This window comes from Rhagoletis zephyria, unplaced genomic scaffold (assembly GCF_001687245.7).
Source record: "Rhagoletis zephyria isolate East Lansing unplaced genomic scaffold, Rhagoletis_zephyria_1.1 Rzeph_scaffold_00026, whole genome shotgun sequence".
In the NCBI taxonomy this organism is placed as follows: domain Eukaryota; kingdom Metazoa; phylum Arthropoda; class Insecta; order Diptera; family Tephritidae; genus Rhagoletis; species Rhagoletis zephyria.
This window is the reverse complement of record NW_016157110.1, coordinates 578,552-602,476: the sequence shown is the minus strand read 5'-3', so window position 1 is coordinate 602,476 and position 23,925 is coordinate 578,552. Positions and strand designations below refer to the sequence as shown.

At 34.0% G+C, this 23,925-nt stretch overlaps 1 protein-coding gene across 1 annotated transcript in view; it reads right to left on the bottom strand.

The window, feature by feature from the left end:
• The window catches only part of stol (voltage-dependent calcium channel subunit stolid), a 524,452-nt gene that overhangs the window by 194,029 nt on the left and 306,498 nt on the right, over window positions 1–23,925 (bottom strand). The gene's annotated exons all lie outside the window — the stretch shown is intronic.

Genomic DNA, 23,925 nt, shown 5'->3' with positions numbered 1-23,925 from the left:
AATGAGGCTGATTGTAAAGTGTTTCATTTTAGTTTTTAAAATACGCATTTGTGACGCTATTTCTTTGATGTCGTTTGTTTTCCTCAGTAAAGTAAAGTAGTAAGTAGTAAAAGAAAGAAGTAAATATATTATAACGATCGTTTTTGTTTTGCGAATGTTTCTTTTTAAAGTCGTAAGTACAAATATTAAAAAATCGGGTTTTTTTTCGAACGTTTTCGGCCTTCTTTCACAATAAAATAAAGCAGTTTCCTATACTTTTCATTATCCATGTGTCTTCGCTGGAAAACTATTTGTAATGTAAGAGTCTTTTTTACTAATTGAATTTTTAGGTAAAATTATTTTTTATTTAGTTAGAGATAGGGCTCATTTTGAAAACAACATTTCAGGCTATTCAACGTGCTATTGACCCATAGTTAAAATTTATATTCTTTCTAACTCAAACGGGTTTAGCAAATAAAAATTTACGTCGAAAAAATGCGATAATTATATTATTTCAAAAAGGAACGAGGCCAAAAGGGGCGAAATAAGAAAGTAAAATAAGAAAAGATTAAATAATAAAAATCTATTTGACTTATTCCGAGAATTTTTCTAGTAATATTATTATCATTCAAAATGCAATCTCAAATGGTGCAATAAGATTTTTCCTTCAAGAGTTACGGCCACTTAAACTGCCGTGTCCTCGAATCTAACGACGCCATATGCTTTCTAACTCATTACGTCATCTTCCAGTGGCCATAGTTTCTGAAGGAAAAATTTTGAAGTTACAATTGCTCGAGCTCGAGTTCTGTGATCTACGGCTGCAATAGAAACAGACGCTTTGAGATTTGTATTCATAATTATCCTGTTCTTAATTTCTTTGGATTTCATGTCAAATCGCAAGTCTACTGAATTCATGCTACTTACTGCAAACCATTTAAAAATTTAATTACAATCTACACGTATATCGCACAGGTAACGTAACAATCTTTTTCTGTAACATAACAGTCGATTATCAGTTCAATAAATACATTGTTCGTGAGTTCCATCCTTAAGCTAAGAAACTGTGTACCGACTTTTGAAAATATTATATAGGGAGTGCAAACATTTTCGATAATATAGATCGTAACAGTCCGCAGTGGCAACATTCATAACTCCTAAACAACAGGAGCTACAATATATTTTAGGTATATATTAAATATTGCTACAACTTGTGCTTTCAGACGCAAGAAGAAGAACTATTCGAAAATTTTATTCTAACGAGTATTAGCGGTATTTGAAAATCACTGTGAGGCAAAACGTAATGTAACAGTCCGCTCTATATTATATATGTGGTCATAAGCAATAATAACTTTTTAAATAGCTTAGCTAACGAGATGGGAGTTTCACATGAACATAGAATAGTAGTGGCAGAAAACGACAGCATGTATAACTCAATTCTTTCTTAAGTCGACTTAGGCGGTTATTGCTTATGACCACAGATTTATTATTATTTATTTATTATTATAATTTAATCCCCAGAATGCACGTAAATTTTACCAGAGAGTTAGGCGACTTACGGAAGGTTTCAACACCAGGGAGTACTCCTGTAAGAACAACAATGGCGACCTAGTTACCGATGTTCAGAACGTACTTAAATTTTAGAGGGAATATTTTTCCACCCTACTGAATGGTAGCAGCAGGGAAAGTTGTGGAGAAGAAGAACCCGAGCCCCCTGTCGATGATGACGGAGTCGATGATCCTCCGCCTGACTATGACGAGGTACGAATAGCAATAACGCGGCTGAAAAACAACAAAGCTGCTGGAGCGGACAGCTTACCAGCTGAGTTATTTAAGTACGGTGGCGAGGAGTTGATAAGGTGCATGCATCAACTCTTGTGCAGAATATGGTCAGAAGAACGCATGCCTAACGACTGAAATTTAAGTGTGCTCTGCCCAATCCCCAAGAAAGGCGACTCCGCCATTCGCACCAATTACCGCGGGATCAGCCTTCTAAGAATGCCTGCTCGGGATTGAAAGGCCTTATCGAGCGGGTTGTGTGAAAGACTGAAGCCCACCGTCAATGAACTGATTGGGCCTTATCAGTTGGGCTTTAGACCTGGAAAATCCACCATAGACCAGATACTCACAATTCGCCAAATCTTGGAAAAGACCCGCTAGAAAAGGATCGACACTCACCACCTATTTCCACGATATTTTGATTCGTATGCCTGCGTGGGCGTGGCTGCCGCCTGAAATTCGAAAAAAGGCAATTATTTAAACTACTACTGAGGCCGCACTACTCAGTCCATGTCATTGACGTGGATATCAGTAGAGGGGTCTTCAAACAAGCTATCTAACGCTATCTTTTGTGTTTATAAAATATAAATACGCCATAACGTTATCGCCTGAAAACTAAAAATCGGGCTGCTGAAAATAGAGATTTCGGGCATTTTCTCAAAAACTGGTCAGTCGATTTTATTCTAAGTTCCCTCAAGTCAGCACAAAACCTTAGCTTTCATCTGGTATATAGTTTATATCTGGGAAAACTCCTGTTGTGGAGGTATTGCTATTAAAATTGAAAAAATATCGCTCCGAAAAGGGTCAAATAGTTAAAAATTAACATATCCGTCAAATTTGGTTACTGTAAGATATAAAAATAACATACCCAGTTCCCCGAAAAAAATCGCCCATTCCCCGATTGCCACTTAAACCAAAATTCCCTGCAAATGGGGGAATTTCCCGCGGGTTGACAAGTTGAAGGATGCAGCTGTGCTAATCACTTCGTACATGTCTTGGAAACCACAATTTGTGTGTATTTTAGAGTTTTTTTCAGTCACATGCTGAAATTGTAACATTCTTCCCCATTTTACTTGCAGGCATGTACACAGTATTTAACTATGCTACATGGGTTTATCACCCGCACTTAACCTACCTGGTATTTACTTATAGTTGTACATAAATATGTATGTATGAATGCATTTAGTTCACCCAATGTGCCGCTACTACTTACATACATATGTATAAATTGCCACTGAGCAAAACTACTTGAGAAAAATCATTAGTTTAATAGCACGAGTGCAACACCGTACACGTGATAGAAGTAAAACTTCTTAAAACTACGAGGCAATCAGACGAATACAGTTGTTTATTGTATCCAAAGTTGGTACCAAGTTGATAAGTTTTTATCATTTCTCATATCTTTTTTTATTTTTAATATTTTCGAATACATATCCTTGATATCAACCTATCCTCGATCATCCTTTTCGCTTTGTTCCGTATTCGAAAAACTATGTGTTTCAATGGACACATCGATTTGAATACGTAATTTAGATTTAGAGAATATTTTTAGCAATTTATTTGAGAAAAATAAAACATTTAGTTTATTGTTTGTATTTTCGTCGATTTTAAATTTGCTACCCCAAAATAATTGATATCAAATAAAACACCTCTTTGAGGTAAAATTTTCGAGTGACGAAAGCTGAACTAGAAACACAAAATTTATGATATCAATTTCGTGACGAAAATTATACGCATTTTTTAACTGCCTTTCAAACGTACGGAAAATATTTTTATTTATTCGGAACGTTGCGAATTTCCGTTTACTGCTAAGAAACACAATTAAAAAAAAAAAAACAGAACTTTTGCAACGATTCGTATGAATAAAAAAAATTTTCCGTACGTTTGAAAGGCAGTTAAAAAATGCGTATAATTTCGTCACGAAATTGATATCATCAATTTTGTGTTTCTAGTTCAGCTTTCGTCACTCGAAAATTTTACCTCAAAGAGGTGTTTTATTTGATTTTCGTACACTGGTTGAAAGAAAGCTTTCAACTCACATACTGACACAGTGCAGTCCCCCGCTGAATGCCATAGCTTTTTGAACGGGAACATATGTACATATTTACGTAGAAAATATATATGGTTGCCGGGTACACCGGAAAATTGATGGTAAATGTAAAGCTGACGAACTTACAGGGAAAGGTAGGACCATCCAAAACCTTCCAGGAAAGGACACGGTGGATATACGGTGGATTCACTTTCAAGCAGTTTATTAAAGATCACACCATTATAGTAGTCTGGGAACGCTGGAACAACCTGGTATTTCAATAAAAGGTAAGACCACGGGCCACTTACTAATGTGGAATGAGAACCAATATTGACCTATTTGACATGTAAGACCGAATTGAAAAAGTTACCAAGTTGAAAAATTAATTACCAAATTACCAAACTTGATAAATAAAGAAAAAAAATACCAATTTTGGTTAAAAATTACCAAGGCGGCAACGCTGCTCGGAACCCTCTGGTGGTAGTAGAGGAAGAGGGAGGCCCCCACTGCGATGGAAAGACAAGGTGGAGTGGACTTGGCATCACTTGGCATTTCCAATTGACGTTAGTTGGCACAGAAGCGAAGCGACTGGAGTGCTTTGTTGAACTCGGCCAAAATCGCTTAGGCGGTTACAGCGCCAAATAAGAAGAAGGAGAATAAGAAGATGTTGGAGAAGATAAAAAGATCCGCGGAACTAAACAGCTCAGGCAGAATAATTTACAAAAGCGTACAATAGCTGCCGTATGCCAACGACATCGATATTATCAGTAAAAAACATGGGCTACGTCTGCTCTGCCTCCTCGGGATTACATAGAGAAGCAAAGCGAATGGGTCTGGTGGTGAACGAGGATAAAATGAAGACTTAGCAAAGACGTCACTGTCGACAATTACAAATTTGAAAATGTGGACGACTTCGTTTATTTGAGAACCAGCATTAACACCAATAATAATGTCAGCCTTGAAATCCAACGGCGAATCAATCTTGCCAACAAGTGCTTCTTTGGATTGAGTAGGCAATTGAGAAGTAAAGTCTTCTATCACCGTACAAAAGATCACACTTTATAAGTCACTCATCATTACGGTGACCATCCGTCCTTTATTTTAAAGGACAGTCCTTTATTTTAACCCCCTGTCCTTTATAATTTTGTTCAAAATAAAGGACACCTTTTGTGCAAAATGCAGAAAAAGTAGCAGTTTTGAAAAAAATGTATTATCCTGTTCCAGGTAATAAATGTTACATAACAGAAAGTACAAAACAATTTTATGGTTCACCCAAAACAAAAAAAATACACAAAAAAATTTTGAAATGTTATAAAAAAATGTTCATCAAAATAATTTTTTTTTCTTTTCAGTAAGAAGTGGTTTAAAAATTAAGGCTCCGGTGGATTATGAACATTAAATTCCAATTTTTAACCACTGTGTGCTGGCTTCGTCTCGCAGTATGAATTATGATAAACGTATTTTGGTAGCAAGGGATTGAGAAGTCCTTGAGAAGGATTTGGCTTCATTTTTCGCTACAGCAGGGGAACTTGTACAATTAAATAATATAATCAACTGATAAATATTTGATTTAAATTACGATATGGGTAAGGTACTTTTATCATACAAGTTGTATTCCCAAATCATTTTCAAAAATATGTCCTTTATTTTACGATGGTTAATATGGTCACCGTACTCATCATGCCTGCGCTGGTGTATGGCGCCGAGGCATGGACAATGAAAACATCTGATGAAGTGGCTTGGGGTTTTGGAGAGAAAGATTCTGCGAAATATTTACGGATCTTTACGCGTTGGCGATGAATACCAAAAAATTAAGTTGTTAAAACTTGTCAAATGTGTGTGCGCTTATAATTATAACACGGGATGTACAAATTTACATACATAAAGAAGCCTTCAGAAAATATTTTATGAGCGACTTGCTGCCGAGCGCAGAGGTACCGACAAGATTTTATGCTGACAACCAAAAAAAGGCAAATAAAAGCTGCTACTTTTTAAACAACAACAAATACAGAGTTTGATAGAAGGAATAACAAAACTAACGAAATTTCTACGCGGCAAGTACGAGCACGAGATTTGAACGGAAACAAAGCTAAAGAAAAGTAAAAATAGGAGTGAGGATATCGAAACAATTAGCAACAAAAACAGAAGTGCCAACAACAACTTTTCCAACAGTAGAGTGCAACTTCAACCACAGCAATCGCAACCACAATATAACCAGTAAACAACCTTCGGTGAATTTGGCGACTGCCTTCCTCGGGGATGAATATGCTAGGGATGAAATTATTGGTATACACGCCTTCCAACCACGCAGGGTTGCTTTTAAGAAACAAAAAATAATTAACTTCAAATAGTTTCAAAAAGTATAGTGTAAAACGAAATTTACTGAATAATTCCACATAAAATGGTATACATAAATGACTCATTTTCTAAACGATTTAAATAAAACGCATTTCATAACCTTTTTTGTGCAAACGGCATTTGCGAATTGATAGAAAAGTACTACGGATTGTAAATTTTTTGTTAACTATGAGGTGAATGAAAATTTTCAATCCGGCCTGACGGTTTTGAAGAGTTTTTTGTTCTAATTTTATTACTAAGGCGTCTAATAAATGCATGGCTTTTAGTTCTAGTAGAATAAATGTCAGTAAAGACAAGTCTTTTTTGTATAATTTTTGATTTTAATTGCTCAACTTCTTTTTCACCAGAGCAACTGGCAAGCTGGCAGCTCGCACGTTGTCTAAATTCTTAAGTAACAAAGTCCACAAAAGAATAAATTGCTTGTATTACCATCAATACGCCATGTATAAATTTTAACAATTTACCATTTACACACCATTTATAATTTTCTTTTAAAAAAATCACGATTTGTCAAATGCTTAAATTTGTTTATCTAATAAAAATGCAGCACACAAGCCTGAAATCTAAGAAAAATTCTGAGGAAGGCCATTAAATAGCAACACACAACCCCGTGCCTTCCTCAGGAGTGAATATAACTACAACAACAACGACTACTACAACAACAACCCAAAAAGGTTGGTTACTGTCTATACTGTGATCGCAACAGAACGTAACGCAGCAAACCACAAAAGATGAAGGCAACGCAAGGCACAAACATTCGTATATATATTAGGGCAGGTCGAAAAACACAAAACTTTTGATACGAAAAATAGTAAATAAATACTGTTTCTCTGCGACAATATCTTCAGTCTGCGGAATGAGCTTGACAATTTGAAAATAAGGGTAGGAATACCAATCTTTGAAATTTTTACAATGACTTGTGCAGATCAAATCCCGAACTTATTTCTCACCATAAAATTATAAAAAAATTAATTTTGCAGATTAAAAGTAAGGAGCATCAATACTTTAACGAATCATTAAATTAAGTATGAAATAAAGATTAATTGATTAAAATGTTACTTTTATTTATCCCAATTTATTTTTTATGATTTTATGAATGGAAGTAAGTAAGTTCCAGATTGGATCTACACAAGTCGTTGTAAAAGTTTGAAAAATTGGTATTCCCACTCTTATTTTCAAATTTTCAAGCTCATTCCGCAGACTGGAGATATTGTCGCAAAGAACCACGATTTGTTTTTAGAATAAGGGATTAAAATAGCTCTCTTTAAGACCTATACAATTTTCGTATGCATTTTAACGTCGAATTTCATAACGCAGGAACTTGAGGGAGTTACACCCCTCTGTGGAATAGAAGTTGCTCGACACATATTTCCGCTTCTCCGCTATGTGCCTCAATGCGTTGTATGCATGTACATATCTATATCATATTTCAAAATGGTTCTCATTTTTATAAAGACGAATGGATAAGGATTGAGCCAAGAGCTCGTGTGAGCAAATCCAATTTTTGGCAGCAAATATCAGTTACGCGGTTTTGCAGAATGACGATACGCGGTTTTGTACTTTAAACGACGATATGTATGTATTTGGTAAGTAGAAAGTTTTTCTTTTTCGTGGTTGGCACCACCGAGCGCTGCTGAAATGGCCGAGTAGTGCGCATTAGTCGGAGGTAGCAAGCAACCGCAACAGAAGACGACATGCCATAACCGCAAGCGATAGATCCGCGCATACTCCTTGGTAGTATGGTGATTGTTTTTGTTGTTGCATATGCGTAGTGCAATAAATTCATCTTTGAGTGCGTATGTATGTGCATACGTACATACGTATGTAATCTTGAGTCCGCGTGAGTATGATGCCGCGAGCAAGTGCTCCAGCTTCTGAGCTCTTGTTGTTGGTTCGTGGTCTTAGTGGTGATGTCAGTTGCAATCCAGAACAGCAGCAGCAGCAGCTACTGCAACAGAAATACATAATGGTGCGAAAAATAAATAAAAACAAATAAACAGCAGAAACACATTCGAATAAGTACAAACGCGTATTTAGTGAAGTTTCAACGCTCCCTGCAGCGCAAATAAACTAAAACTGGGACAAGGACATGCGTTGGTGTGGCAGTCGTTGCATATACGGTATGAGTGTATGCATGTATGTATGTATGTACCCTAATGCTTGGCGTTCAAATTATGTATGTTTGTATGTATGTATGTACATATGTATGTGCTGCGTGTGCGCTGTTGTCCTTTTATTTAAGTTTTTATAAAGATCCTTATGTAGTTAGAACATATTTTGGTTGTACAGCAGGCTTTGGATTTCATTAAAGACAACAAATTTTCGTCAGATCTGCGTTTCGACCACCTTCCCAGTTAAAGTGTTACTCATACGCCCATTAAGCCCAAATATATATTAGATGGTGGAAACCAGCTGCTTCATTAATGTGATATGGTCCTGAAGGAACCGAGAAAGCAGATACACATGCCAAATTTCCAGACATAAAAGTTATCTCAAAGGAAAGACCAGCCATGGGAGAACTGCACTCGCTGTGTTCAAATGGAGCACGCAAGGCGAAGTGCTTACTTATAGGGCATTCGCACGAGGTGATTTTACAGGCAACAAAAGTTGAATACGTAGTTGAATGAGAAGTTGAAAGTGAAAAAGTTGCCATCCCTATTCAGACGAGGCGATTTTGGATTCAACACGATTCGTTATTTACATTATTGAAAATCAATTTAAATCGCAAAATTTTATCAATTGGCGTAAATTTGGGAAGCCAAGCGTTGGTAGAAGTGCTTTTAGCGAAGCTGAAAGATAAAAGAGTAAAAAAGTAAAAAAGAAAAAAAAGTATGTATACAGAACAGTGTTGGCATTTTTTGGTACAATTGTACTTGTTTGATACAATTTCATTTACAATATACTTTCCTACTACGCAGTACTTTTTAGTAAAATTTTGTAATGAATACTAAAAATATATAGCTCTGAAAATTCACAGTTCGCCTGTTCGTATTTACCTTTGTAAGTTTTGAAAAATGGCTTGAACGAACCAGTATAACATAGCCTAGCCAAATTTTTAAAGAAACTTTTCGATATTAAGTTTTATTAAAACAAAATGTCAAAGTCAGCTTCATATAGAAACAAAGTCTTCGTTAGTTATAAGAAGAGATTTTCTTAAATATAATACCTTTACGGCACTAACATATTGACAAGGTTTTACTATTTATTTTATTAATCTTTAATTTTAATTATCTGTTTATAAACTATATTGTATTCTTTAAGAAAAACTGTATAAACCCAAGATTAAATCTTTGCGAAACATCCAAAAACCAACATATTGTCGTAAAAATTTCGAGCTTTATTAATATTCTTTAGTTTTTATCCCATTCAATTTTAGTATAATAAAGTGCAAGTTTAAAGTAGCTGGGACTTACCGTTGAACTTGGCAATTTTGTTTTGTCGACGATGTCAGCCATTTTCTTCCATACGAAAGGTGTTCGACGATTTTTTTATATGGAGTAACTTAGCAACACCTTCATCAAAGAAATCTTAAAAAGTTAGTTATATTAAAATTTAATGGGCTAAAAAACCACACACTCAAAATAAATCTAGGAAATCGAATTAAATAGATCGAAATTTTTACGAAAGTGTGTTGGTTTTTTTAATGTTGCACAAAGTTTGAACCTTGGATTTGTACGACTTTTCTTAAAATATAAAGCGTATTTGTACAAAAAATAATTAAAATTGAATAATATTAAGATAAATGGTCAAATCTTCTCGTAAAGTTTTGATAAGCACTTGAAATTCTATTAAAATGTCAAATTTTAGTACTGAATCCAAAGGAAATGTCTCTTTTATCCATTAATAATAACTTAAATATGATTTTTGTTAAGATGTATACCTGAAAATGGTGCATACATATTTGCGTTAAATGCAATACATGTGCACGTGGAATCAATTTGTAAAAGTGTAAAATACGTAAACGTATGTACATAAACAATAAAACTTTCTCATGAATACCATAAAATCATTGGTCTTGAAGGGAATGTACTAAGAAAATATATGAGCGAATTAAAAAGTGTATACAATTTATAGCCGAAAAGTACATTTTTTGTATAGATTTCGTACTGAAGGAACAATTTCATATCCAAACACTGATACAGAATGTAAACAAACACAGGGTTGCAAGGAAAAAAAGTTGAACGAGCTCAAAGTTGGCTGGCGACCAACTTTGTTGAAAGCGATTAGTTGAAAGGCCGTTCGGACGAGGCGATTTTTGCTTTCAACTAAAAGTTGCCGGAAAAATCGCCTCGTGCGAATGCCCTATTAGTCTGCCGAAATCTCAACTTCTAATGAATCTCTCAAAGGGCGATTCCACCGTCACGGGTTGGACATTTGTACAGAAAAAAATGTCTTTCTTGTTCAAATTTAAGTATAAAGTACAGAACAATTCTACGTTTTGCTAAAGCTACATCTAATTGACTATTATAAGAGTTATTACAAAATACGAAAAAAATTCCAGCTTACTTGAATATGGCGAAAGATCCGATTTATTTCTTCTGTCACGGGTGGGACAAAAAAATAACCTGCTTTTTAGAGCAGGTATATTTTACGGAAACTCTGCGAATTTATTTCACTTTTCTGTGTGAACTTCATGTCTTATAATAAAACATAGAACCAGGAGCACATACAAAGCAAAAACTACAAAAAAATTATGGCTTTATTACACAAAAAATCCGAAATTCCTCTGTCACGGGTGGGACAACGTTTGTCACGTGAAGGACACGTAAACATTTGTATATGAAAAGGAGCCTTTAGTGTGGTCCATATATAAAGATTAGTTATTAAAAAATATAAGAAGCCAACTAGGGGTTAAATTCACTCACGTTTACCTTAAAATGATGCCTGTTAATGGAAGAAAATACTTAGCACCGTCAGCCAAAAAAATTATTAAAAATGAACGCGATTTCCTAGCGTCTTGAAATTTTCACTTATACCTACTTAAAATTAATGGACTACAAAACTGCATACCTAAAAATTCTAAACAAAAAGTTTAAAACTTTTGGGTGTAATTATTGAAGTTTGTAGAGTTTTTATAATTTTTGTAAGAAATTTGAAATGTGGATTTATGTGGTTCTGATTAGGTAATGTGCTAGACATTTATAAAAAAAAAACTATAAACATTAGATTAACAAAATAAAACACCAAAACAGGTCAAAATGTAACTTAACTTAATCAGCTGACCACAAGGGTATATAGATAATGGACGAGTCCGCGCATCCCCCCTCCTCCCCTGCGTCCACCTCAACAAACAAATAAAGCTTATCAGCCCTATAAACCTACCTCTGACAACTCTCCCACGCATAGCGGTCACGGGTGGGACATGCTTCTCTGTTGAATTATTCTTATCTAACTACGTGGAAACAACAATGCAATTGTGGTAAATATTTGCAATGAATTTCTAACATTATGTAACAAACACGAAACACAACCTCAACTTCTGTAATTAAATATAACAAATCTTACCTATTTTTGTCACGGGTGGGACAAGACCAAGACTGCTTAATAATAACTCATAATATACATTAAGCACTCACAAAATTTAATATATAACACAACTTTATTAAAAGCAGATGAGTTCTACTATAAATTTTTCTTACCAAACACTTGAATTATGAATCGCAAATTATTTGACAGTGCATTCAACACAACCTACTTTAAACTCAATCAAAATATTTACTTAGAACTTGATTTCAAAACGTTAAAAAAGGTATTAAAAATGGATTTAAATCTTTAATTTGTCATTTTTTGGTTGATTCAAGATTTTTACAAATATCTTATCCACACGTTTGTTAGTTTTATAAAGAAAATAATTTTCGCACTGAGGTCCACTTTCCCATGGAACCTCCCCAAACGATGAACTGAGAATTACTCAGTTCTAAAAAATAAAGACATAGAAATGCCTGGAAAGTGATGTTAATTTTCTTGTAGGTCTTGCAGACGGTAAAGAAAAATACAGTTTCTAGCTTTTAAATACTCAGAGATTTTACAGCCTAATAGTTTGTATGCCTAGCTGGAGATATTGTCATATTTAGCCAGCCCAAACCCTTAGCGCGTCACGTGATTAAATGCTACATCAATATTATGCCAGATATGGAGTCTACTTTCGCCTAATATCAATAGCTGCGGACATTGTTAGTTTCCGTAGAATATTGTATACTTTACCTATAACTGAATTTGCATGAACTAAATAGGTAAGGTTAGCATTACCCAATTTGACCCAAGATTCGTTATCTTTGATGCAAATTTAACCCGTTCAGCGGAATAACCGAATAACTTGTTCGTTTCTGTTCTCCTTTTTCGTCTTTTTTAACTTATGCGATATTTTAACGCACTATTTTATACAAGGCCTAAATTAATATGATGTTTCCACGATTCGTAGTTCCCATTTGCTGGCACTTTTTCCAGTTGCTCGAAAATTAATTAATGAAATATTCTCCATATAAATTAAAATCTTGAATGTTAAGTTTGATTTACGGGACCAAGGAGCTGTGGAAGCGCAGTCATCTTGAAAACAAGGATGGTCAAAGTATTTATAACTCATGGAAACAGTAATTTTCGGGCCTTCATTTACATGTAGAGATCTGGTATAGCCGATTTCAGACTTCCCTTAATATTTAGTTAGATCTTTTTGACAAAATACTCTTTTTTCGATAACTGCGTTTTAGTACATATTTACGAATTGTGAGCCTGCCGACTACTAGAATCTTCGCGCGTTCCTAAATTTCAATAAGTTATTTAATAACTCTGAAGAGTATAGGATTAATTCGTAACTTTTGGCCGTTTGAAATTCCATTCTGTTTTAAATAAATTAAATATTGTATTACATCTCGATTTGTAGTAGCTTATTGCTGAACAGATTGTTCGGCTCAAAAACATATTTTACAGCTGGATGCTTCTTCAGTAAAACGTTACACTTTCAATGAATTTTTAATATAAAATTTCTAATTCAAGCTAAGCAAGATAGAAATTCGCCCGACTACAAAGTAGTGATGTAAATTGTATCGAATATCGAATAGTATGTATTTGATACTGCTGAGCAGTTTGAATATTCGATGAGTATTGAAAAAATATGTCGATACTTCGATACTCAAGTCATCGTTAAAATATATTTTCATAGCAAGCGTCGCCAAAGCAAAGTAACGGCAAAATTTAGAATGGTTGTGGAGCAGTGTATAACCAGGTTTCAAAATGATAATTTACCGGAACACAACGTGGATCAAACGAACAGCAATTCTCTTTGGAGTGATTTTGGTCAAAAATATAAGTAAGCTCACAAAAGTTGTTTAGCGTCTGACATAGGCGAGGGTAATCAATATATTCAAGAAGATTTATTGGAGAGCCATATAGATCCGCTCGAGTAGTGGTAAGAATGGGAAAAATATATCCCCAAATAGCTGAAATAGTTAAAAATTATTTATGATAAGTACATAAAGGTAACAATAAGCTTCAGTAGTTTTTATGCAATGTTTTCGATTGAAAATATTTTTACTAACAAAAATCATTATGAGTAAGAACATAAAATTAAAAGTCATACGACTTTTATCGGTTTTGGTAAAGGGGATTTTTAAAGGAATAATGTAAAAGTATCGAGTATCGAATACTTTTATTCGATATAAAGATTACCTGGAATTATCTTAGTCGTCGGAAATTTAATTATTTTGTTTATTTAACTTTTGTTATGTGGTTTTTATATTTTTTGAATTTAAATTAATTAAAACCTTATTGCACATCTGGAGGCCAAGTCCTTTCATTTGACAACTCACTGTTTAGTCCAACAAACATCGCACATCTTATAATTTTTCGTACAGGTGGCACCCCTCTTAGAAAAAATTAAAAGCTTATTGCACATCTAGAGGCCAAGCCCTTCCACTTAACATCTCACGTTTGGTAATTCAACCCTATAGAATTTCTAAGTACTAAACACAATACTGCTATCGATACAGATTATATTAAACAAATTCTCCCAAAAATGTGTTCAGTAATTTTATTATTATTGTGCACAAGTGCGCTCGGGTATAAAAAAATTTAGGTAGTGCTCAAAACGCTCAAAGTTTTTCATGGGGATATTCACGATCCGGTGCATACTGTCTAGCATGGTGCAAAGATAGCATAAATAGCATGACTGGATAATTTTGCTGTTGTTTGAACACATGGAACAACAGCAATAATGCTATTTATGCTATCTATGCACCCTGCTACACAGTATGCACCGGATCGTGAATACCCCTCATGTATTTTATATGGGGAAAAAACCAATTTTCGTAGAAATAGAATAGAATTCTTGAAAATCAATATTTTTCGATCGGAACACTTTGCTTATCTTCAGCAGATTCCCAGTAATAATACCCAATTGTTTATTTAACCATTTGTTCATGGTAACTATATTTTATAGGTCCTCCAAAACCCCCAGAAAAAGTAATGGGGGACCAATAAAAAATCGTTAATATAAAAAATGGTTAAATAAACAATTGGATATTAATACTGAAAGTCTCCTGAAGAGAACCACAGATTTCCGATCGAAAAATATTGATTTTCAAGAATTGGTTTTTGTTATTTTATGGCCTTATAACAATTATATTCAAAATTTTTTATTGAGCTTGAGGCGTTTTTTTAATGAAACCTTATTGTGGAAAAGCAACAATAATTTGAAAAAATGGTAGAAGTGATAGCTATTTCGGAAATCACCACATTTCCTCATCAGACTTCTTTCAGTAGGATGCCTACGCACTGTGCTAAGTTCGCCTTGTTAATTCTTGTTGCTTAAAGTTAAACATTCTAATAATAGAAATATTAACAAAAACCAACAACCACATGATCAAGTGAATTGCAGCGGAATAGCTGCGCTTGATTGTAGTTGGCTTAACAAGTGAAATAGTGGAAATAAGCAACAAGAATTAACAAGGCAAACTTAGCACAGTGCGTAGGCAACTGGCTGAGTCAGTGGTGATCGTCGGTTCGAATCCTACTGAAAGAAGTCTGATGAGGAAATGTGGTGATTTCCGAAATAGCTATCACTTCTACCATTTTTTCAAATTATTGTTGCTTTTCCACAATAAATTTTCATTTAAAAAATGGCCTCGAGCTCATTATAAAATTGTTGAATATAATTGTTAAAAGGCCAAAAAATAACAAAAAACAAATAACTTAAGGACGAGCACACCTAAAAGTTAAGCATTCTAAAAATAGAATTATTAGCACAAACCAACAAAACCAACAACCACATGATCAAGTGAATTGCAGCGGAATAGCTGCGCTTGATTGTGTTGGCATAACAAAAATGAAAATAGTGGAAAAAAGCAAACGATAATTTACAAGGCGTACTTAGCACGGTGCATAGGCAACTGGCTGAGTCAGTGGGATCGTCGGTTCGAATCCTACTGAAAGAAGTCTGATGAGGAAATGTGGTGATTTCCGAAATAGCTATCACTTCTACCATTTTTTCAAATTATTGTTGCTTTTCCACAATAAATTTTCATTTAAAAAATGGCCTCGAGCTCATTATAAAATTGTTGAATATAATTGTTAAAAGGCCAAAAAATAACAAAAAACAAATAACTTAAGGACGAGCACACCTAAAAGTTAAGCATTCTAAAAATAGAATTATTAGCACAAACCAACAAAACCAACAACCACATGATCAAGTGAATTGCAGCGGAATAGCTGCGCTTGATTGTGTTGGCATAACAAAAATGAAAATAGTGGAAAAAAGCAAACGATAATTTACAAGGCGTACTTAGCACGGTGCATAGGCAACTGGCTGAGTCAGTGGGATCGTCGGTTCGAATCCTACTGAAAGAAGTCTGATGAGGAAATGTGGTGATTTCCGAAATAGCTATCACTTCTACCATTTTTTCAAATTATTGTTGCTTTTCCACAATAAATTTTCATTTAAAAAATGGCCTCGAGCTCATTATAAAATTGTTGAATATAATTGTTAAAAGGCCAAAAAATAACAAAAAACAAATAACTTAAGGACGAGCACACCTAAAAGTTAAGCATTCTAAAAATAGAATTATTAGCACAAACCAACAAAACCAACAACCACATGATCAAGTGAATTGCAGCGGAATAGCTGCGCTTGATTGTGTTGGCATAACAAAAATGAAAATAGTGGAAATAAGCAAACGATAATTTACAAGGCGTCTTAGCACGGTGCATAGGCAACTGGCTGAGTCAGTGGGATCGTCGGTTCGAATCCTACTGAAAGAAGTCTGATGAGGAAATGTGGTGATTTCCGAAATAGCTATCACTTCTACCATTTTTTCAAATTATTGTTGCTTTTCCACAATAAATTTTCATTTAAAAAATGGCCTCGAGCTCATTATAAAATTGTTGAATATAATTGTTAAAAGGCCAAAAAATAACAAAAAACAAATAACTTAAGGACGAGCACACCTAAAAGTTAAGCATTCTAAAAATAGAATTATTAGCACAAACCAACAAAACCAACAACCACATGATCAAGTGAATTGCAGCGGAATAGCTGCGCTTGATTGTGTTGGCATAACAAAAATGAAAATAGTGGAAATAAGCAAACGATAATTTACAAGGCGTACTTAGCACGGTGCATAGGCAACTGGCTGAGTCAGTGGGATCGTCGGTTCGAATCCTACTGAAAGAAGTCTGATGAGGAAATGTGGTGATTTCCGAAATAGCTATCACTTCTACCATTTTTTCAAATTATTGTTGCTTTTCCACAATAAATTTTCATTTAAAAAATGGCCTCGAGCTCATTATAAAATTGTTGAATATAATTGTTAAAAGGCCAAAAAATAACAAAAAACAAATAACTTAAGGACGAGCACACCTAAAAGTTAAGCATTCTAAAAATAGAATTATTAGCACAAACCAACAAAACCAACAACCACATGATCAAGTGAATTGCAGCGGAATAGCTGCGCTTGATTGTGTTGGCATAACAAAAATGAAAATAGTGGAAATAAGCAAACGATAATTTACAAGGCGTATTAGCACGGTGCATAGGCAACTGGCTGAGTCAGTGGGATCGTCGGTTCGAATCCTACTGAAAGAAGTCTGATGAGGAAATGTGGTGATTTCCGAAATAGCTATCACTTCTACCATTTTTTCAAATTATTGTTGCTTTTCCACAATAAATTTTCATTTAAAAAATGGCCTCGAGCTCATTATAAAATTGTTGAATATAATTGTTAAAAGGCCAAAAAATAACAAAAAACAAATAACTTAAGGACGAGCACACCTAAAAGTTAAGCATTCTAAAAATAGAATTATTAGCACAAACCAACAAAACCAACAACCACATGATCAAGTGAATTGCAGCGGAATAGCTGCGCTTGATTGTGTTGGCATAACAAAAATGAAAATAGTGGAAATAAGCAAACGATAATTTACAAGGCGTACTTAGCACGGTGCATAGGCAACTGGCTGAGTCAGTGGGATCGTCGGTTCGAATCCTACTGAAAGAAGTCTGATGAGGAAATGTGGTGATTTCCGAAATAGCTATCACTTCTACCATTTTTTCAAATTATTGTTGCTTTTCCACAATAAATTTTCATTTAAAAAATGGCCTCGAGCTCATTATAAAATTGTTGAATATAATTGTTAAAAGGCCAAAAAATAACAAAAAACAAATAACTTAAGGACGAGCACACCTAAAAGTTAAGCATTCTAAAAATAGAATTATTAGCACAAACCAACAAAACCAACAACCACATGATCAAGTGAATTGCAGCGGAATAGCTGCGCTTGATTGTGTTGGCATAACAAAAATGAAAATAGTGGAAATAAGCAAACGATAATTTACAAGGCGTACTTAGCACGGTGCATAGGCAACTGGCTGAGTCAGTGGGATCGTCGGTTCGAATCCTACTGAAAGAAGTCTGATGAGGAAATGTGGTGATTTCCGAAATAGCTATCACTTCTACCATTTTTTCAAATTATTGTTGCTTTTCCACAATAAATTTTCATTTAAAAAATGGCCTCGAGCTCATTATAAAATTGTTGAATATAATTGTTAAAAGGCCAAAAAATAACAAAAAACAAATAACTTAAGGACGAGCACACCTAAAAGTTAAGCATTCTAAAAATAGAATTATTAGCACAAACCAACAAAACCAACAACCACATGATCAAGTGAATTGCAGCGGAATAGCTGCGCTTGATTGTGTTGGCATAACAAAAATGAAAATAGTGGAAATAAGCAAACGATAATTTACAAGGCGTCTTAGCACGGTGCATAGGCAACTGGCTGAGTCAGTGGGATCGTCGGTTCGAATCCTACTGAAAGAAGTCTGATGAGGAAATGTGGTGATTTCCGAAATAGCTATCACTTCTACCATTTTTTCAAATTATTGTTGCTTTTCCACAATAAATTTTCATTTAAAAAATGGCCTCGAGCTCATTATAAAATTGTTGAATATAATTGTTAAAAGGCCAAAAAATAACAAAAAACAAATAACTTAAGGACGAGCACACCTAAAAGTTAAGCATTCTAAAAATAGAATTATTAGCACAAACCAACAAAACCAACAACCACATGATCAAGTGAATTGCAGCGGAATAGCTGCGCTTGATTGTGTTGGCATAACAAAAATGAAAATAGTGGAAATAAGCAAACGATAATTTACAAGGCGTACTTAGCACGGTGCATAGGCAACTGGCTGAGTCAGTGGGATCGTCGGTTCGAATCCTACTGAAAGAAGTCTGATGAGGAAATGTGGTGATTTCCGAAATAGCTATCACTTCTACCATTTTTTCAAATTATTGTTGCTTTTCCACAATAAATTTTCATTTAAAAAATGGCCTCGAGCTCATTATAAAATTGTTGAATATAATTGTTAAAAGGCCAAAAAATAACAAAAAACAAATAACTTAAGGACGAGCACACCTAAAAGTTAAGCATTCTAAAAATAGAATTATTAGCACAAACCAACAAAACCAACAACCACATGATCAAGTGAATTGCAGCGGAATAGCTGCGCTTGATTGTGTTGGCATAACAAAAATGAAAATAGTGGAAATAAGCAAACGATAATTTACAAGGCGTACTTAGCACGGTGCATAGGCAACTGGCTGAGTCAGTGGGATCGTCGGTTCGAATCCTACTGAAAGAAGTCTGATGAGGAAATGTGGTGATTTCCGAAATAGCTATCACTTCTACCATTTTTTCAAATTATTGTTGCTTTTCCACAATAAGTTTTCATTAAAAAACGGCCTCAAGCTCAATAAAAATTGTTGAATATGATTTTCAAGAATATTATACCATTTCTAAGAAAAGCTGTTTTTCCCCATATAAAATAGATGGAAAACTTTGAGCGCCGTGAGAGCTCCATAAATATTTTTTGATTTCAAAATATAGATAAAAAAATAAACTTTTTAATATACCACGCTTATATAATTGGACTAAAAATTAGAAAATAATATACATACATATCTCAGTCCCATAGAATTTGTTTAGATAACTTTTGATTTTGAAATTTTAGCAAAAGTCTTTATAAACCTTTTATGAGATTGAAAACGAAAAACGTGGAGCGCATGCAATAAAAAGCATTAGATTTAATTTACAATAGTCAAACTAAATCACATACATCTACAATTTCTACATAGAAAGTACAAATTCGAGATCGATTTTAAGTGGTCGTTATTCATATACCTACATACCAGAGCTGTGAAAATGTGAAATCATTTAAAATTTTAATCATGAAATATTTACAAGTAGGATTTCATTCTTTTCTTTTTGTCTCGTAGTGTGGGTTATATTTTTTTTCAATCTACAATCATTAAAAAAAATTTATTTCAAACAGCAAGGTGGTAAATACCTGAATAACAAACTGAGAATTCTGAAGTAAATAGAATTCAATACTTAATTAGCTTCCAGATGAATGAACACTTTGCTATGTGTGCATTCTCTAATTCAGTGCCAATCAAATTTTATACACTAAGAAAAATATGTAAGTTTAGATGATGGAATAATGAGGTGTATGAACTTTAAAACGATATTGACATAGTGTCGCGTATTGATGCACAGCGGCCGCGCGGGCTAAGCCATGTCCTACCAATGGATGCTTATGCTTGGACTCCTCCACTCATGAAACGCAGCTTGTTTCACATGAACATAATGTACAAATTTATAATTTTGGTTGTTTAAAAACTGAGTGCAAAATGTTCCAAGACACTTAGTGTCTATAAATTTTTCCTTTAAAAGATTGGAAAATATGCAGAACATGAAATATAGTGTCCTTTTTAAAATACACAGGTGCCCATTTTCGGGCGGCCACCCTTTGCGACCAGTTTTTATTTATAAAAAATGATATCTTCACATCTCAATACCAGGCGCTCATACTTGTGAAGTAACAAGTTTTCTATTTCTACGTAAAAAATTATTTTTATAAATTTTTAAATTTCCAAAATTATACTGTAAAGTTTAAAGGCTTCTACAAAAAAAAATAATAATTTAAAAGTTCTACAAACAAATTTATACGTATAGAAAGCTTCCGTGCAAACCATTTTTTCAGAGTATTCTGAATCATAGAGAAATTTTAAAGAATTCGGAAAGATCCCATCCGATTTTTTGCCGAATTTTCTAAAATTAAATAAACTATGCACACTTCCATTCTTTAACGAAATTTCGGAAGAAAGAAATGAAAATAATGCTGCTATGTGAAGAATTTCTTGCAGGCTTTTTTCAGAATTTTCTTTATTTTTCGTACAGAAACTTCTTTACGAGTTCGTGTCAACCACTTCATATACCCTGCAAACCAAAGTTTCCGAAATCTTAAGGAAATCGTTAGGAGTATCTCATTTCTGTGACGATTTTTTTACGAATTTTCAAAGAAAATTATATGAAGTGGTTGACACGAAATCGTAAAGAAATTTCTGTACGAAAAATAAAGAAAATTCTGGAAAAATTCTGAAAGATATTCTTCACATAGTAGCATTATTTTCGTTGCTTCACATATTTTCTTCCGAAATTTCGTAAAAGAATGGAAGTGTGCGTAATTTATTTCATTTTAGAAAATTCGGCAAAAAATCGAATTAAATCTTAACGAATTCTTTGAAATTTCTTTACAATGCAGAATACTCTGAAAAAATTATTTGCAGGGTAATTTTCTTTGAAGATTCGTAAAAAACTCGTTACAGAAATCAGATACTCCTAAAGATTTCGTTAAGATTTCGGGAACTTTGGTTTGCAGGGTTGCTACTTCATACATATGTATGTATTTATGAGTGCCTGGTATTGGAAAATAAAAATATCTCTTTGTACAAATAAAAATTTAGTTCGTTACATAATGCAGTTGGTTTTAAAAAGCATTGACTGAATATCTAAAGCTGGTACGTACTTTTGGTCATAGGTAATGCTTTACCAAGTTGTAGCAGTGGAAGAAAGGAGAAGGAAACGACTATATTCTCCTATAAAGATTTTCTTCTAGTGTCAAGGCATATATTTTCAGTGCAGTACTGAATGATCAAAAGTGTTTGCATTCAACCAAAATTTAAAATCAGGATGATTGCGAATGCTTTTGTTACATTCACTTTCCATACTGAATAGAACTCTACCATTTAATAACACATTACGTTTGTATATGTTTCAAAATAATTTAAGCCACTCAAGAATGAGGTTTTTTTTATAAAACCAAACAATCAAAATTTTGAAAAGAATGCCAAGTGAATGCAGATCCTACTGATTCAATTATTTTACAGCTCTGCTACATACATACATATATTGCTCTTCTTATCAATTCAGGTCTATTACATGCGCCCCACATTTTTGATTTTCAATCTCATAAATTTTTTATAACGACTTTTGCTAAAATTTCAAAATCAAAAGTTATCAAAACAAATTCTATGGGACTGAGATATGTATGTGTATTTTTTTCTAATTTTTAGTCCATTTATAAAAGCGTGGTATATTAAAAAGTTTTTATTTCATTTGTTTTCTACTTTTTAGTCTTGTCTGAATAAAATTTGGCAAAAGATATTAAAATAATTCAACTTGCAGTGAAAAGAGAACAGAAGACTTTGCAAGCAAAATGTTGTTTGGTTCCCAGCAAAACCAGCGTGACCGAAACTCCAACACAAACGCAAATTTTATGCTCTTACTAACACATATGTAATAATTTTTGATTGGAGTGCCATCTATTGTTTTTTCTTGCGAGGTATCTTTCGCATATGAGTAAGTAGTCAAGCTAATCTTTTCACATATGAGCAAGCAGGCAAACTATTTGGTTTGAAAAATCACACGTACACAAAACTTCTGGGAGCATTTTTGATTCACTATTAAGAATGTGATAGCAAAACGTGCCGAACTTAATGGGCACGCGTGACGGTCACGTTACCAGGAAAGTGACCGTCACTGTTCTGGCGGTTACGTTTAGCATATACATACATATGTACATAGTACATACATACATATAGCAGCAATTAATTTCATTTAGAGAAATGGCGTGTAGTCCATTTGCGCTGTAGCGTATGTAGTGCATATTTTTATGCGTAATATTTAACTTCTTCTGGCGGGGCGACATCTACCTCTAGAGTTTTTCTAATTGTATGTCTTTGATATGATACCTACGACGAAGTTGATATCTATACTAGGTTTGCCATAAATACATTTGCTGTATTTATAGTATAAATGGTGGTCTGAACACACAACATTGCAAGTTGATAAAAGCGTTGAAAAATAATAATAAAATAAGGGTATATTTTTTCGGTTCAGAACAATCCCAGGGGGTGTCGGCATTAAAATTCCGACTTTATTGTTTTTGGACCACGTAGCACAGTGGTTCGGATCGCAAATCTAGCTGGACGAAACTATTTAAACAAATACTCGTTGATGGATCTTTACACCACTTCTCACCTAGGGGATTTTTGAGTCGCTGACTACGAATCTGAAGTCACTTATCCAAAATTCAAAATGGCGGATCCAATATGGCGGACGAAAATTTTTAAAAAAATCGGTAGATTTCTATGAAACTGGGTATCTGGGGTTTTCTGGGTCGCTGATTACATATCTAAAGTCATTTACCAAAAATTCAAAATGGCGGATCCAATATGGCAGACGAAAATTAAAAAAATTCGGTAGATTTCTATGTAACTGGGTACTATTTTCTTAACTCTTTCATAACCAAAGGTTTTATAACTCCAAGTATTTTTATGTTCTAACACACAACCCCTCCTCCCCTCTTCTCCGTGGATCCGCCACTGATCTTATATTTATATTCAGATACATTCCTGTTAATAATTACTTTTGAATTTTGAGATTTGACATACTGTCACTAAAATGTAAATCTAAGCCAATTGGTTAGACTTGGTTATCGACCTTACCCTCTGTATTTGCGAAGGTGTAAAGAATAATATGCAAATAGGCGGCGTTGACTTACCTTTTTTTGTATGTTTTCATATGTTAATGCTTTAATAAATGCAATTTCTATTTGAATGTATTGTCAGGAATGTATTCCAAGTACCATTAAGTATTTTAAAAACAAAAAAATGTTGACTTTCGTCCAGCTAGATCTGCTATCCGAACCACAGTTTTATTGAATATCTAACAATTAATTACAAAAAGCGCAAAGTATCCACGGATTTTTAATAATGTAGATATCTTTGGCTGTAGAACAGTTCGCTATATTTTTTCTTTAAAGCGGTGGCTAGCAGTGGCGATAATCGGAATAGTTAAATATGTAATTTTTATTACTTCAAATGTACAGGGTGCCTGCAGGCATGGGCAGAGAACGAGAACACGCTCAAAGNTTACGGGATGTGATTAC